The 17500-nt window shown below is 46.1% G+C and overlaps 1 protein-coding gene across 12 annotated transcripts in view; it reads right to left on the bottom strand.

Annotated features, from left to right (window-relative positions):
• The window catches only part of dip2a (disco-interacting protein 2 homolog A), a 92242-nt gene that overhangs the window by 50463 nt on the left and 24279 nt on the right, over positions 1–17500 (bottom strand). The gene's annotated exons all lie outside the window — the stretch shown is intronic.

Below are 17500 nucleotides of genomic sequence, written 5' to 3'. Positions count from 1 at the left end.
CCCTCCCACACACACACACACACACACACACACACACACACACACACACACACGTGCGCGCACGCACCGGAAGATGAACAGAAGCAAGAGGCAAGCAGTTGAGGTTTGGAAGCTTTCATTGTTTCCTTTTACAGAGGAATGTTTATACCCTGCTTCTCTCCGTCTGTCTCTCTCTGTCTGTCTCTCTCTGTCTGTCTCTCTCCGTCTGTCTCTCTCTGTCTGTCTCTCTCTCTCTAACACACACAATCGCTTTCTCTCATTCTCCCCTCATTCCCTCACCCAACCATCCACACCCCCACGTCTACACTAAACACCCCCCACACACACTGACACATACAGCAAACTGTCTACAAGCTCACTCAGATACACACACACACACACACACACACACACACATATTTATACATGGAATGATGATTCTACTCATATTCCTATACTAATGCACACCACACCACACACACACACACACACACACTTTCTGCTTGTTACAAGACACCATCACATTTGAGGTCAGATCTCCCACCTGCACCCATACAAACCATCTACTCCACAACCGATCTCTGCTGGAGGGAACAGGGACTCTGTGTGTGTGTGTGTGTGTGTGTGTGTGTGTGTGTGTGTGTGTGTGTGTGTGTGTGTGTGTGTGTGTGTGTGTGTGTGTGTGTGTGTGTGTGTGTGTGTGTGTGTGCGTGTGTGTGTGTGTTTGTGTGTGTGAGAGAGAGAGAGAGTCTCTATCCAAGCTCTCCAGGTGACACTTCCCCGTACACAATGTGGCCGTGTAGAGGAGCTGTGTGTCGTCAGCTCAGACACACTCTCCACCAGCTGCTGCTGATGCCCCTCAGAAGCTTCCAGAATGTGAAAGATCCAAGATTTCACAGATCAAGTGGCTTGTAACACTGACAGACACAAACCAAATCTATGGTAGTTTCTCACTGTAACAGAACAGGATTAACTATTCATTGTCATTAAAGTCATTTCATCAGAATTGAGCTCCCTGCATTTATTCTGTGAGTACACACACACACACACACACACATACACACACAATGCTAAGATGTCTGCAAAATCCACCACAGAAGTGTAAATCAACTGAAACACACAAACACAGATACACATCATTCTCTCTCCCTCTCTCTCTCTCTCCACACACATACACACACACACCTTTCATGCACAAATCCAAACACAAACAAACAATAATTTATGGCAAACAATTATATTATATTAACTATACGTCACTGAACAAAGCAGTGATAACACAAATTCAGTGTACAGCTGCAGTAGTCAGACAAGAATACAAGCTACACCACATCACCCACATTAACAAAACAGTAAAGATGGTGAGGTCTATAACACAGGTGAGGTCTACAGTACAGGGGAGGTCTATAACACAGGTGAGGTCTACAGCACAGGGGGGGTCTATAACACAGGTGAAGTCTACAGCACAGGGGGGGTCTATAACACAGGTGAGGTCTACAGCACAGGGTGTGTGTGTGTGTGTGTGTCCTATACCAGTTCTCTTAATGAATAGTTTCACATGAATTGGAGCTAAATTAGGGTTGGTGACAGGAACAGGGGGCAGGGCCTTAAAACAACAACATGGCTGTGTGATTGGCAGCAGCACAGAGGGGGAGATCCCACCTACAGAGCTGGAAACTCCGCCTACTCATTATCCATAACCCACGCTGGGGCCCGGCTCCTGGGTCTATCTGCAGACGCTGGCCAGAGCCACAACAGAGTAACAGTCTCACTGAGTGAGGTAAAATGGGGATCTTCACCGAGCGGGACAGCACCGTCTGCAGGACACCACCCACGTGTGGGACACCACCCACGTGGGGGAAGATTCTTCAGCCACTCGGGGTTCTGTGTCTGCCGCTGGCAAGCTGTGACAATCATATACGTGTTTGATATACGAGTGTTTAGCACAGGATCTAGGATAGTGTAAGAGAGACGGGTGATGGGGGGAGGGAGAAAGAGAAAGAGAAAGAGAAAAAGACGAAGAGAGAGAAGGAGGGAAGGGAGCAAGGGAAAGAAGTGAAAAAATGAATGAGAAAGAAAGAGAGAGAGGGAGAGAGAGAGAGAGTGAGAGAGAGAGAGAGAGAGAGAGAGAGAGAGAGAGAGAGAGGGGGGCTCTGTTCAAAATAGCCTACTACATACTACTGGCGTACTGATCGAGCCCCAAATCAGTATGCCGTATGCAGTATGTGACCAAAATGAAATTTTCCAGTACGCAAAACATACCCGGATGACCTACTACTTCCGCAAAATATTCCAGTACGCGAACAGAGATATCTTCGTGGTGTACTGCATCCCATCATGCAACGCTACGTTCACGTGACCCCGTAGTATGCTTTGCTTTTGTCGCATACTGGAAACTGTACTGCATACTACTACGAGGACCAGTATGCAGTATCCAGTATATACTGAGTCCAGTATGCAGTATCCAGTATTTAGTAGGCTATTTCGAACAGAGCCAGAGAGAGAGAGCGGTGTCAGGGGAGAGCCTGGGACAACAAACATCACCAGGCCTAAACAAGGCCACAGACACGTGCACGCACACTCACAACATTAAGGACACGTGACTGCTTCCTCAGTTTCCCTAATCTCATTGCTATTTCTCCTGAAGGTCTCTACTCATCTGTCCGTCCATCTACCCATCAAATATTAAAAGCTGCTTTCAATGTTTCTTTAGACTTGTTAACACTAAGTCCTAAACTCCACCACGATCCTGCCTTACTGAATCTGATTCTATATAGACAAAATCAATCAATCAATCAATCTAAATGTATTTATATAGCACTTTTTACAACAGTTGTTGTCATAAAGCAGCTTTTTCGAGTGTCTGAGTCTAAGCCACCAGTGAGCAAGCCAGGGGCGACAGTGGCAAGGAAAAACTCCCTAGAGCATGAGGAAGAAACTTTGAGAGAAACCAAGACTCAGGGGGAACACATCCTCCTCTGGCCAACAGTGGTCACCATGACAATTATTTGAGAGATATAGCCTATAAACAAAGATCATAATTCTAATATTTGTATGTATTTACTGTATATACATCTCTATGTAATTCTTATTCTAGATGTTAAATAAAGTTAAGTAAAGACATTTTGTTAAGTAAAGACATTTTGACTAATTTTTCTGATTTTCAGACTCCATCCCTCCCTCCAACCCTCCCTCCATCTCTCCCTCCATCTCTCCCTCCAGAGAGAGTGGCTAGGTTCCAGACTGCAGCTGGAGTCACAGGAGGAAAGATTACCAAACACTCAGGAGCAACACAGCCTTACAACCCCCCCCCCTCCCCACGCACACAAGCACGCATACATACCCCCCCCACACACATATACATACCCCCACATACACACATACCCCCCCCCACACACACACACACACACACAGCTGACAGGTAAAGATTTCACATCTGAACTTCAGAACATCCATAAAGACAAGAAGCTGGAGACCAACACAGAAGAGGGAACATGTGCCAGATGAAAGAGAGTGACAGAGAGAGAGAGAAAGAGAGAGAGAGAGGCAGACAGAGAGAGGGAGAGTGTGAGAGAGAGTAGCTTAAGTAAGTATATACAGTTTCCCTCTTTTTCTCTCACTTGTTCACACACACACACACACACACACACACACACACACACACACACACACACACACACACACACACACACACACACACACACACACACAGTCTGCAGTCTGCAGTCTCTGAGCTAGGGTACACTGAAATATTCATGGCACAGGAATTCAGACAGAATCACTGAATCAGAACTCTGAGTCCACTGCATCATTACAGAGTGTTCTCAGTGAGGCAACACAAGTCATATATTAGATATGATATGAGTCATATCTAACTAAAATTGTACCAAAGTCTGGCATCACCTCATACAGTTTCAAAAAAAGTTTTAGAAAATAAAGACACCTGAGTATTTGAGTTGATTACAGGGGACATGTCATGTTACTAGTTCATGATGAATCACATGACCAGTCTTGTGATGCACAGCTTGTCAGCAACACACCTGACAATGTTAGAAAATTACAGTTATTATTTTGCTCAGAGAATCGTCCTACATTTTAAAACATATTCTGGATTAAATCCAGGTGATCAGTGTTGAATTGTGGTTTAATAATTACTTAGGTAATGGTTTACCTGTTAGGTTATTGAATACTGCCAGTTTAAAATCCTAGCACACTGATATTGCTTACTGCAGCTTTAAAACTTGTCAGGACTCCCTTCAACCTCATGGCTTTGCTGTGTGGTAATAACAGCAGATTTGAAACAGTAACAACCAGTTTACTACATGATACGTTCACACAGTGTGAACACCATCCATGTTCATTTGACTCTCCCTGATGAAGTCAGTTCGGGTGACCACGTGGTTCTGCCTTTGAGACTGATGGATCATACAGTAATCTGTAAAAGAGCATGCAGCATTAGCTGATCATTAGCTGATCATTACTCCTCCCTGTGCCCCCAGAGGCCCCGGAGCTCCAGACCCACAGTGAGCCCCATTCAGTAGGTGAATTACCATATTACCATGGTAGCGAGATGCTTTTCGCTCACTGAGCTGGTAATTACAGGGGATGTAGCATTATAAAGAGCAGGAAGACTGAAAAATGTTAATCAAGCCAAATGGTGCCGCACATACACACACACACACACACACACACACACACACACACATACAGATACACTGCAGATCGCAGCTAGCTGAGTGCTAAGCTCATCTATCTAAACCATATGCCAATGGAGACTGCCTGTTACAGCTCTGAATCATTACTACAGTACAGGACACCAAGACATATGTGTAAAACAGACCTAATAACACACACTCCCAACAGCAGAAACACACACTCCCAACAGCAGAAACACACACTCCCAACAGTAGACTGTCAGGATTTTCACTTCCCAGCCAAAACAAAGACAGACAGAAAGAAAGACAGGAGGAGAATGAGAGAGAGAGAGAGAGAGAGAGAGAGAGAGACGGGACAATCCCAACAATATGCACAATCACACACACACAAACACACACACACACACACACACACACACACACACACACACACACTGGGTGTCTAAGACTCCGGGACTGTTCCGGGATCCAAAGAGCCTTTTTCATTCTGTTAGTGATTGCCAGACTCCCCAGTAAATCAGCTCTGTGAATGTCAGAAGTGTGTATATGTGTGTGTGTGTGTGTGTGTGTGTGTGTGTGTGTTTGTGTGTGAGTGTGCACACATGTGTGTATTCCACTCATTAAGAGCCCAGGGGTCTCTTACCACAGCTGTTTTATGGACACGGGAGCCCAATTTAAACAAACCACTTACTCACTATCTCTCTTTCACACACACACGCACACACACACACACACACACACACACACACAATATATATATACTGGAGCAGGAAGCTTGTGCTTCTCTGAAACTCACAACACATGGCGACCACGACCACTGTCTCTCCACTGTCTCTCCACTCCAGCAGGTCTGTAACGTCTTTCTGCCACTTCAGTACCCAATCACATCCCACTCAAGCCCATCCTGCTGTACGTCTGTTACATACACAAACTGTTTTGCAGAGCCCCTGACATAGAAAAGCCATATCAACAGGGGGCGCCAGTGAGACACAGACTAAGCAATACCACACACCAGACTCTATCTATCTATCTATCTATCTATCTATCTATCTATCTATCTATCTATCTATCTAATATATATATATATATATATATATATATATATATATATATATATATATATATATATATATATATAATTATATATATATATATAATTTAATTTATTTTTTTTCCATCTCTCTCACACTTTCAAAGTGTTCACTCTAATCTCTCTCAGCAGAGATGACCTGTCAATCACGGACCTTCAAGGTTACACACCAACTTCCTGCTGTCATTGGTTTCTCACCACCCCCCCACTACCCTCTGTCTCTCTCCCTCCCTCCATCTCTCTTCCTAGTTTATAAAGACCCTGATTCTACATTATACAGCCTGGACAACATGAACACTGTGAGTCAGTACAAGTAATTAAGCCAGTAATTAACAGGAACCCACTATACAGCGGCCGCTGGTCAGAGGCCTTTGATAGAAAAAACCTCAAGTCCAAGTAAAACACATACCTCCCGCTCTACCGTGCTGGGGTGCAGGAATCTGATTTAGTCTGCATGCCACAAGTCCTAAGCAGAACCTTTCTGAACAGCGGATCATTAAAAGCACCGTGTTTCCCTGTAAAGACCTAAGGATGATTCAACAGAGGAATGTTGTGGTACTGGCACAGACTGTGAAATGCATCACTTCTGTTCAAAAGGACACTATCACTAATGCATGAGAGCTGAGTGATGTGTTGTGTGTGTGTGGGAGTGTTAAACATGTATCTGATGAAATCTGACCTCTGAGACAGTTGTTTATGTAGCAGTAGATTCCTTTGCTTATCCACTGAAATATTTCTTATGGACTAAACCTGCCCTGCAAGACGCTTCATCTGTAGATCATCATCTTACTGCACACCTACACCGCTGGGAGAACTGCACATCCCAGAAGCCTCATACCACAGTAAATACCTTCATCCTCAAGACTGCATGTGGACAGACGTTCAGACAGCATAGCCGTATCGTAGCAGTGAGCTTCATACACCGGAAAATGCCAGAACAAACGTGAGTAAGCCCCGCCCTACTACGCCACAGCCAACCAGATAGCTCTGAGAGAGCCACGGTGTTCAATATGCATATCTGCCGCCAGTCCCTTCACCAATTCCCTTCATTACAGAGAGACTCCAGGGTTCAACACAGGAGAAGCTTCAATTCAACTGACATAGTACAACCTGAGAAATACACCTCAGAAAATGGAGGAGAGGAAATATTTTGCAATGAGAATATAACAATAATACTATTAAAAAAATACAACATGGAGGGGTTCAGTAAGAGGAGGTTCAGTAAGAGGAGGTTCAGTAAGAGGGGGTTCATGGACCTCTTGTTTCTCCTCTTTGTCTTCTTTCTTTATTTAACTCTCATTTTCTTTCTTAAGGAGTTTTCCCCCACACACATGGATCACTTCCTGTCTCTCACATGTGCATCACTTCCTGTCCTACAGCTTAGTTGCCACTAAGACATAAAACACATGGAGAACACACAGTGAGACGTATGACCTCTGACCTGAGTTGTCAGAGAAACAGCACTGCTCAAATGAATCTCCCATCAGACTGAAGTGGAGGAGATACTGATCTTCTCAGCACCCAGACAACCCTCGGACCAGAGCCGACCCACAGAAACACCCAGTCCGACCAGAGCTGACTACGACCCTCGGTCCAGAAGACGGGACCACAAAGACACACACAGCATTTTTTATACATGCACAATCTCTCTGCAGTGGTCTGCACACTGTCTCCTCTAATGGGTCTCAAGAGTGTCCAAGAACTCGTCACCAAGGGTCAGAGGCAAACTTCCAGAGGGTCACCAGGGGTCAGCTACAAACCTCCAGAGGGTCAACGCTTTCTCTGAAGCTGTAAGCCCATCTAAGACATCTAAGTCTCTTGGGATAGAGGAGTGGGTTTGGAAGATGAATCAAGTCCAGGCTGACTGGGGTTTTATGGTGTGTGTGTGTGTGTGTGTGTGTGTGTGTGTGTGTGTGTGTGTGTGTGTGTGTGTGTGTGTGTGTGTGTGTATATATGTAGTCTCTCCCTGCTGTGTACATTGTTCGAGGGGCGTCTAGAGTGTGACGGCAGGGTTTCAGTGCAGAGTTAAACACAGACTTCCAGCAACCACAATGGCTTCCTCTGGAGGAAACCACCCATGAGAGTGTTTCCCCGGTAACACGGTTGCCTAGTCACACCCAGCCCAACTCCACACTCCAGAGATGAGGGTGTTTAGGCCCCTGGAGGCCTGACGGCACGAATCCAATGCTGATAAAAGAGCCAACAAAACCCCTCTACGAGCAGACGTCCCTCAGCCCAAACAGGGCGCGATTGTCTGGGCTCACAGGCGGCCATGGGCCTGCTGGCTGTCCTGTTCCTCATCACAAATCAGTGGACAATTAGACACACTGACACTTGTTTGAACAGAGAACAGACAAAGTAGAAACCAAAGCAAGTACCTGAAAACATGGCCAACCTGAGACAGGAAGGAAGAGAAGAAATAAAAATTAAATAAAGGGAGAAAGAAGCTGTGGGGAAGTTCAGAGGAGTTGTAGGGTGCAGTGTGTAAGGGACAGTGTGTAAGGGACAGTGTGTAGGGGCAGTGTGTAAGGGACAGTGTGTAGGGGCAGTGTGTAAGGGACAGTGTGTAAGGGACAGTGTGTAGGGGCAGTGTGTAAGGGGCAGTGTGTAGGGGCAGTGTGTAGGGGCAGTGTGTAAGGGACAGTGTGTAGGGGCAGTGTGTAAGGGACAGTGTGTAGGGGACAGTGTGTAGGGGCGGTGTGTAGGGGGCAGTGTGCAGGGCACAGTGTGTAGGGGGCAGTGTGTAGGGGACAGTGTGTAGGGGCGGTGTATAGGGTGCAGTGTGTAAGGGACAGTGTGCAGGGACAGTGTGTAGGGGGCAGTGTGTAAGGGACAAAGTGCAGGGGCAGTGTGTAAGGGACAGAGTGCAGGGGCAGTGTGTAAGGGACAGAGTGTAGGGGCGGTGTGTAGGGGCGGTGTGTGGGTGCAGTGTGTAGGGTGCAGTGTGTAGGGTGCAGTGTGTAGGGGACAGTGTGTAGGGGACAGTGTGTAGGGGCAGTGTGTAGGGGGCAGTGTGTAGGGGGCAGTATGTAGGGAACAGTGTGTAGGGTGCAGTGTGTAGGGGACAGTGTGTAGGGGACAGTGTGTAGGGGCAGTGTGTAGGGGGCAGTGTGTAGGGAACAGTGTGTAGGATACAGTGTGTAGAGTTGTTTGGTGTTCAGGGCCAGTGTTGGGATAGGTGTTTGGTGTTGGGGTGGTGTTTGGGGAGGTGTATGGTGTAATGTGCAGTGTTGGGGGAGCTGCATGGTGTTGGGGGAGGTGTTTGTGGAGGTGTGTGGTGTTGGGGGAGCTGTATGGTGTAGTGTGCAGTGTTGGGGAGCTGTATGGTGTTGGGGAGGTGTATGGTGTAGTGTGCAGTGTTGGGGGAGCTGTATGGTGTTGGGTGAGGTGTTTGGGGAGGTGTATGGTGTAGTGTGCAGTGTTGGGAGAGCTGTATGGTGTTGGGGAGTTGTTTGTGGAGGTGTATGGTGTAGTGTGCAGTGTTGGGGAGCTGTATGGTGTTGGGGGAGGTGTTTGTGGAGGTGTGTGGTGTTGGGGGAGCTGTATGGTGTAGTGTGCAGTGTTGGGGGAGCTGTATGGTGTTGGGTGAGGTGTTTGGGGAGGTGTATGGTGTAGTCTGCAGTGTTGGGAGAGCTGTATGGTGTTGGGGAGTTGTTTGTGGAGGTGTATGGTGTAGTGTGCAGTGTTGGGGAGCTGTATGGTGTTGGGGAGGTGTTTGTGGAGGTGTGTGGTGTTGGGGGAGCTGTATGGTGTAGTGTGCAGTGTTGGGGAGCTGTATGGTGTTGGGGAGGTGTATGGTGTAGTGTGCAGTGTTGGGAGAGCTGTATGGTGTTGGGGAGGTGTTTGTGGAGGTGTATGGTGTTGGGGTGGTGTTTGTGGAGGAGTATGGTGCAGTGTGCAGTGTTGGGGGAGCTGTATGGTGTTGGGGGAGGTGTTTGTGGAGGTGTATGGTGTTGGGGTGGTGTTTGTGGAGGTGTATGGTGTAGTGTGCAGTGTTGGGGAGCTGAATGGTGTTGGATAGGTGTTTGTGGAGGTGTATGGTGTAGTGTGCAGTGTTCGGGAGCTGAATGGTGTTGGGGAGGTGTTTATGGAGGTGTATGGTGTAGTGTGCAGTGTTGGGGGAGCTGTATGGTGTTGGGGGAGGTGTTTGTGGAGCTGTATGGTGTTGGGGAGGTGTTTGTGGAGCTGTATGGTGTTGGGGAGGTGTTTGTGGAGGTGTATGGTGTAGTGTGCAGTGTTGGGGGAGCTGTATGGTGTTGGGGAGGTGTTTGTGGAGCTGTATGGTGTTGGGGGAGGTGTTTGTGGAGCTGTATGGTGTTGGGGAGGTGTTTGCGGAGCTGTATGGTGTTGGGGAGGTGTTTGTGGAGGTGTATGGTGTTGGGGAGGTGTTTGTGGAGCTGTATGGTGTTGGGGGAGGTGTTTGTGGAGCTGTATGGTGTTGGGGAGGTGTTTGTGGAGCTGTATGGTGTTGGGGGAGGTGTTTGTGGAGCTGTATGGTGTTGGGGAGGTGTTTGTGGAGCTGTATGGTGTTGGGGGAGGTGTTTGTGGAGCTGTATGGTGTTGGGGAGGTGTTTGTGGAGCTGTATGGTGTTGGGGAGGTGTTTGTGGAGGTGTATGGTGTTGGGGGAGGTGTTTGTGGAGCTGTATGGTGTTAGGGAGGTGTTTGTGGAGCTGTATGGTGTTGGGGGAGGTGTTTGTGGAGGTGTATGGTGTTGGGGGAGGTGTTTGTGGAGGTGTATGGTGTTGGGGGAGGTGTTTGTGGAGCTGTATGGTGTTGGGGAGGTGTTTGTGGAGGTGTATGGTGTTGGGGGAGGTGTTTGTGGAGCTGTATGGTGTTGGGGGAGGTGTTTGTGGAGCTGTATGGTGTTGGGGAGGTGTTTGTGGAGGTGTATGGTGTTGGGGGAGGTGTTTGTGGAGCTGTATGGTGTTGGGGAGGTGTTTGTGGAGCTGTATGGTGTTGGGGAGGTGTTTGTGGAGGTGTATGGTGTAGTGTGCAGTGTTGGGGGAGCTGTATGGTGTTGGGGAGGTGTTTGTGGAGCTGTATGGTGTTGGGGAGGTGTTTGTGGAGCTGTATGGTGTTGGGGAGGTGTTTGTGGAGGTGTATGGTGTTGGGGGAAGTGTTTGTGGAGCTGTATGGTGTTGGGGAGGTGTTTGTGGAGGTGTATGGTGTTGGGGAGGTGTTTGTGGAGGTGTATGGTGTTGGGGAGGTGTTTGTGGAGCTGTATGGTGTTGGGGAGGTGTTTGTGGAGGCCACTCTTGCTCCTGTATCTTGGTTCTTCCTTCACCATTGTGCAGAATGTTAACAAGCAGCACAGGAAGTGCTTCTTTTGTTTCCTAGCTCCTTCCTGGACACAGTGGAATATCATGATTAGCTGTGGTGCAAGTGTGTGTGTGTGTGTGTGTGTGTGTGTGTGTGTGTGTGTGTGTGTGTGTGTGTAAGGCGTTTGCTGAGCACATGGAGGAAGGGATAGAGGAGTTCTGTCTGTTTGCGTGGCTACAGGAAATGGGTCTTTACTGTTACACTGGGTCAGTGGCTACAAACCAGCCATAGGCACAGGACAATTGCACACACACACACGCACACACACACGCACACACACACGCACACACACGCACACACACACACACACACACACAGACACACAGACACGCACACACACTTCAGGACAGGAAAAGCAAAACAGGAAAGAGGGAAAGAAAGAAAAGAAAGGCACAATGAGCAACAGAGAATGTGTATGGTGTGTGTGTGTGTGTGTGTGTGTGTGTGTGTGTGTGTGTGTGTGTGTGTGTGTGTGTGTGTGTGTGTGTGTGTGTGTGTGTGTGTTGAAAAAGAGACCTACAGCACACAGCACTGCACAAACACCAGCATGGTCAAAAAAGTTCCCGTACACAGAACACGCACAGCCACGGCTGAGACAGGTCACACCATGACCATCTGAGAGGTCACGCCATGACCATCTGCAAGTGTATTACATCTCCTCTATGTGCAGAGAACAAGATCACCAAATATGGGAGAAAGACCCAGCATGTTTGATCCATCACAGCACACCACAAGAAACCCTGCAGGGACACAAACCTACTCCAACTCCGAGAACATTCCACTCTAATCCTCACGACCAGACCCAACAATCCCAGGCCAAGGAGAAGGACCGTCCGCCATCTCTGGCAGAGGGTCACGAAGCCTACGGGGTTCAGTGCGAGGGCTAACAAGGTAAAGGGGTGAGTCAGAGGTGGAGGGGGTAAGAGAATTTAAAGGAGGGGCTGTAGTGTGACGGGTTGTAGCTGTGCGGGTGCAACCCGTCCTGGTGATTTACGTGAGCCCAGGCTGTGAGGAAGAGTGTAAGACCAGAACTGTCTGATCAGAGTATGATCACAGTAAATAGCTGAACCATGATGAATCCTGCAGTAGTTACTGACAAAAGGATTTCAGTCTGCTGTACACAACTTGTGTAACACTATAGCCTGGACTTATGAATGGCACATGATAGCTTACGATATCATAACGCTGTTCACTGATGTGATTACATCCAGCATTATGCTGTGTTTTACAAACACAGCACAGCAACATTCATTCTCAGTGGCGGCTTAGATTAGCTGTTCTACTGACACACACACACACACACACACACACACACACACACACACACACACACACACACACACACACACACACACACACACACACACACACATGCACTCAGTCCACCTTAATTACTCACCACCTTGATTCCTTGAAGTTTTGCAGCAGATTCAGTGGATGCAGATAACTCATTTATATGCAATATGCACACTATGAGTGTGTGTGTGTGTGTGTGTGTGTGTGTGTGTGTGTGTGTGTGTGTGTGTGTGTGTGTGTGTGGTGTGTGTGTAACCATAATGTGCATATAATGTCTCACACACATGTCTATGTTTGTGGGTGAGAGTGAGGCAGGTAAAGATGATATTTTAAACAGTTATGTATGCCAACACCTTAATGATGTGTGATAATTGTGTCAGTATCCTCGTCCAGATGCTGACAAGGCTGATGTAATATTTACACTCTCACAGAATTTTATTCATTTGATCCACTGGGTTCGATAAAACTGCTTTGAAAAATTGAACACATTTCTAATTATAGTAACACTCATACGCCAATCACTCAAAAGAGATCAGGGTGGGCGTGGCCATAAGAGATCACTTTTAAAGCTCCAGACTGAAACGGCTGCACCAGCAACATAGACTTCCCCTGAGCCATGAGCTTAGAAACACACACACACACACACATACACACACACGCACGCACACTGATCTGAGTATTTAATTTTAAATGAGAGTTTGTATGTTGGAGGCTTGTCCTCACAGGATCCCTAAAATGCAGATGTCTTCCTTATGGAGAGGCTTTGAGTGGGTGTGTATGTGTGTGTGCATGTTGGGGAGAAACCTTGAATGTGTGTGTGTGTGTGTGTGTGTGTGTGTGTGTGTGTGTGTGTACGTTGTAAACCAGCAGGTCTAGGTGGTTGTCACAAGCCTCATTCAGTCAGTCAGCGACGTACATGGCGTTTTCTGAAGTACATGCCTAATTCTCCTCCCCATTCATGCTCTAATTACAGTTAGTACACACACACACACACACACACACCTCCTGAGCCAGCCACGCGCACACACCTCATTCCTGCTGGGTTAGATAATAAAGTGGAGTAAGAGGGCAGGGTTTTCTGTAGGCGGCATGTCTCAGCTAAACGTCAATTCACCACACTTCACATGATACTGTACATCAGGGGCTCACCAAACACGGAGTGAAGTCCTGCACACTGTGTCCGGGTCTGAGACTCACTTTACACACTGACTGTGTCCAGATCCGAGACCCACTTTACACACTGACTGTGTCCGGATCCGATACCTACTTTACACACTGACTGTGTACGGATCAGAGACCCAATTTACACACTGAAAACAAAACAGTGCAGATAGGATGAGATCAACAAGACTGTTGGGATTCACATTAAATGATTTACAACTGCATTGTAAGTTGCAGCTGTTCTCTGTGGTCTGAAGGTCCGGGTGCAGCAGACACCCAGGTGTCTCCGCACCCATCCATGTCTCATGCTGGGAAAAGCCACGCCTGTCAGGTCTGTCCCTCTCAGTCCTCAGCAGTCCCGTATGTGTGTGTGTGTGTGTGTGTGTGTGTGTGTGTGTGTGTGTGTGTGTGTGTGTGTGTGTGTGTGTGTGTGTGTCCTTTTATCCTGGGATTACGATCTGAGGACCAAATCAAGGAACAAGATAAACTAGTCACATAACACAGGTGTAGTCGAGCAGAACTTTCACACAGCCTGTTAAGGTCCCCACACATTCTGCAAATACTGCCTAACTCTTTCAACACCGTACTGTGGAGATCAGATCACAGCTGACATCATAGTAACTCCACCATCATACTGTGGAGATCAGATCACAGCTGACATCATAGTAACTCCACCATCATACTGTGCTGTGACAGTAACAGGAAAACACAGCATCCTATAACATCATCTCACAACACAACATTCACTACAATGCTCTTCATGAACTTTTCACAAGAGAAAAAGCCCAACATCCAACATGTCTGGTTTAATCTGACATATTTTAAGGTACATATTTTTGTTGAAATTAATTTGTACATTAATGCGGTAAAAAAAAAACACAAAACAAAATAAACAAAAACAAACAGGATGGTAATTTGAGTGAAATCAATAGTGCAGTGAAGGCAGAACTGATGCTGGTTTACTGGTTGTTTACTGTTCGTTTACTGGTTGTTTACTGGTCGTTTACTGGTTGTTTACTGGTCGTTTACTGGTTGTTTACTGTTCGTTTACTGGTTGTTTACTGGTCATCCTCCTGGCTGACCAGCGTGTGAGCTGACCACACGTCACTAGCCAGCTAAGTTACCCATTTATGCACATTTCACAGAGAGACTTGCAGCTTTCTGGATGAGAGAACTGTGTCCACTAATCCCGATGTGTAGAGAAAACACAAAGTGTCACAGAAGAAATCAATGTCAGGGTCTTTTTATTAGTGTGACGTTCACGTTGAATCCTCACATTCCCACGTTCAATCAGATTGATTTAGCACATTTAAAGCAGCACCTCTGTCTTCACTACTGCAGGACGTTCCCTGTATTCACACGAGACATCTCACAGTCCTCAAGCAGAAAACAGCACTGCGAGTTTGCGAAGTACCTGTCTCTAGAGAAGAGCTTAACCCCCACACCGAACCATAACTGCGTCAGGAGTCGTTGATTGAAGAATAGCAAAGCTGCACTGCTCAGACAACAGACTTACACCCTTCGTTATAGCAGTGAGATAGAGAGACACAGAGAAAGAGAGTGGGAAGACAGAGGGGAAGAGAGAGAGAGGGAGAGAGAGAGAGAGAGCAAGAAAGAGCAAAAGAACTAGACCAGTGTGTCAGAGGTTAGTTTTGTAACTGCTAGCGTGGCCAAGATTGAACTGAATTTGCATTAACAAAGGCAGAGTGCACATACACAAACCTGCTGTGGGCCTCCTGTGAGTGTGCGCGTGTGTGTGTGTGTTTGTGTGTGTGTGTGTGTGTGTGTGTGTGTGTGTAAACAGGAAAAGGAGATTATCTCATGTAATACAGACACTACACTTCTTCTGTTGAACAGCATAGCAAGCTCACCGACACAAAGACTCACATACACACACACACACACACATACACACATACACACAAACTCACACACACCTCTTCAACGACCTCCAAAATCTTTCCTTTTCTCTTGCTGTGCAAAGAAATAAATAAAAGGTACAGGTGTATCTCAGACTTTTACAGGCCTGGCCCAGAGACTGTATACACATATGAAATTGATGCCTACATCTTTAGGTGCAGTACTTAAACTATCCTACAGGTGGCATATCAAAAAGAAATTATGAATTGCTTTAGAAAAACATTTGAATCTGACACATTTGAATCTGAAAAACATCTGTACACAGCACCTTCAGCATTTATATCTGACACTGGGGGGCAAATGTTGGTGGAACAATTCATTAAATTTAACTTAATTCATTTAATTTATAAGTCAAAAAAGTAAAGTAAAATAATCTTTTAAAAATTATTTCTTTTTTTTCACCATATTGGTTATTTAAATTTACTTTCCCCATGGTCTTTATTTCTTATTATTTATTAATGTATTATTGTAACTATAATAAAGTCTTTTTTGCTAACATTTACCTTAATAAAAAAAATTGTAGGCAACGTATATCATATCATGAAGTTACTGGAAATACCCAAGTTTTCACACACACACACACACACACACACACACACACACACACACACACACACACACACACACACACACACACACTTCCACTCATATCAGAGGCTCACAATAACAGAAAGATCAAATTATTTCCTCTAGCAGGGCAGGAATATAAGAATATTCCCAAAACAAAACTCCCACACTAACCATGAACACACACACACACACACACACAGTTTTTCATGCAAACACAAGAACTCACACTACTACTACAACATCAACATGAATACTGCCATCACTGCAACACATGCAAAATATACACACCAGTATGTGCACACACACACCTATACAGACACGCACGCACACACACCCTTTTATGCTAAAAACAGAAACTCGCACACAAAATACACACTGCTAAGCAACCAGACCACAGGGGATCATACTGACTCTCTGGAAAAACTCTCTCTCTCTCTCTCTCTCTCTCCCTCTCTCTCTCTCTCTCTCTCTCTCTCTCTCTCTCTCTCTCTCTCTCTCTCTCTCTCTCTCTCTCCCTCTCTCTCTCTCTCCCCCTCTCTCCACCTCCCTCTCTCATACACACACACAACTAGACAAAAGATTTGGTCTCTGGAAATATACTTACTATCTCTCTGTTTCTATCTATGTCTCTCTCACACACACACACACACACACACACAGATGCGCACACACCCATCCACACACACGCACATTCACAGGCTCACACAATGGATGCCTGTAACTTTATCTAAGATGGACTTTCCCTCATGCCTGTCTAAAGCCATGTTTAAACTATTATTATTAATAGTGTAATGTTGTTGGTAAAGCCATGTTTACACTGTGTTGTTGGTAAAGCACAGACTGTAAGATTTCTGTGGCAGCATGTGTAACATGTCACGCTCCCCAGAATGACAATGTCAGCCATTCTGCTCAAGAATCTCTGTGTGACCACTTATATGATTTAATATCGACCAATACGGAGAGGTCTGGCATTACGGCCAACCCACTGCAGAAAAATAGCAGTGTCGCCATACGAAAAAACTAAGTGTGTGGGACATTTTGGGTAGTTGGGCAGCAGGGAGAATACAATGCCTTTCTGATATCTCCTTTCTGATATCTCCTTTCTGATATCTCCTTTTGATGTCGCACATGGATGACAAAAGCAGAATATCAGTTTTCCAACATCATTTAATAGAAAAACGAGACTGACATACAAGTGAGATCTCACAGTCCAACATGGAATTTGATAAAGATTTCATCAGCACCGTTTCATACAGTGTGATGTACAATACACAAATAAGACTGGAATCGTACTGAGTAACGCCAGCTTAACCAGGAGATCTCAGAAGCACGGAGTCGGAATGACTCCTCACCATCCATCATCAATCACCTTGGCAGGAAATGCCCACTAGGGATCCAAAACATCTCGCATCAGTCAACACCTTTGATGATCTTCATCTTTCTGACAGCCTTCTCTGTTTCTGAAACGTAGGGCTGAATGACAGAAGACAAAGCAAGATTGAAGAAAGG

This window comes from Brachyhypopomus gauderio, chromosome 4 (genome assembly GCF_052324685.1).
Source record: "Brachyhypopomus gauderio isolate BG-103 chromosome 4, BGAUD_0.2, whole genome shotgun sequence".
Lineage (NCBI taxonomy): Eukaryota > Metazoa > Chordata > Actinopteri > Gymnotiformes > Hypopomidae > Brachyhypopomus > Brachyhypopomus gauderio.
The sequence above is the reverse complement of the archived record's forward strand: the minus strand, read 5'-3'. Positions and strand labels throughout refer to the sequence as shown.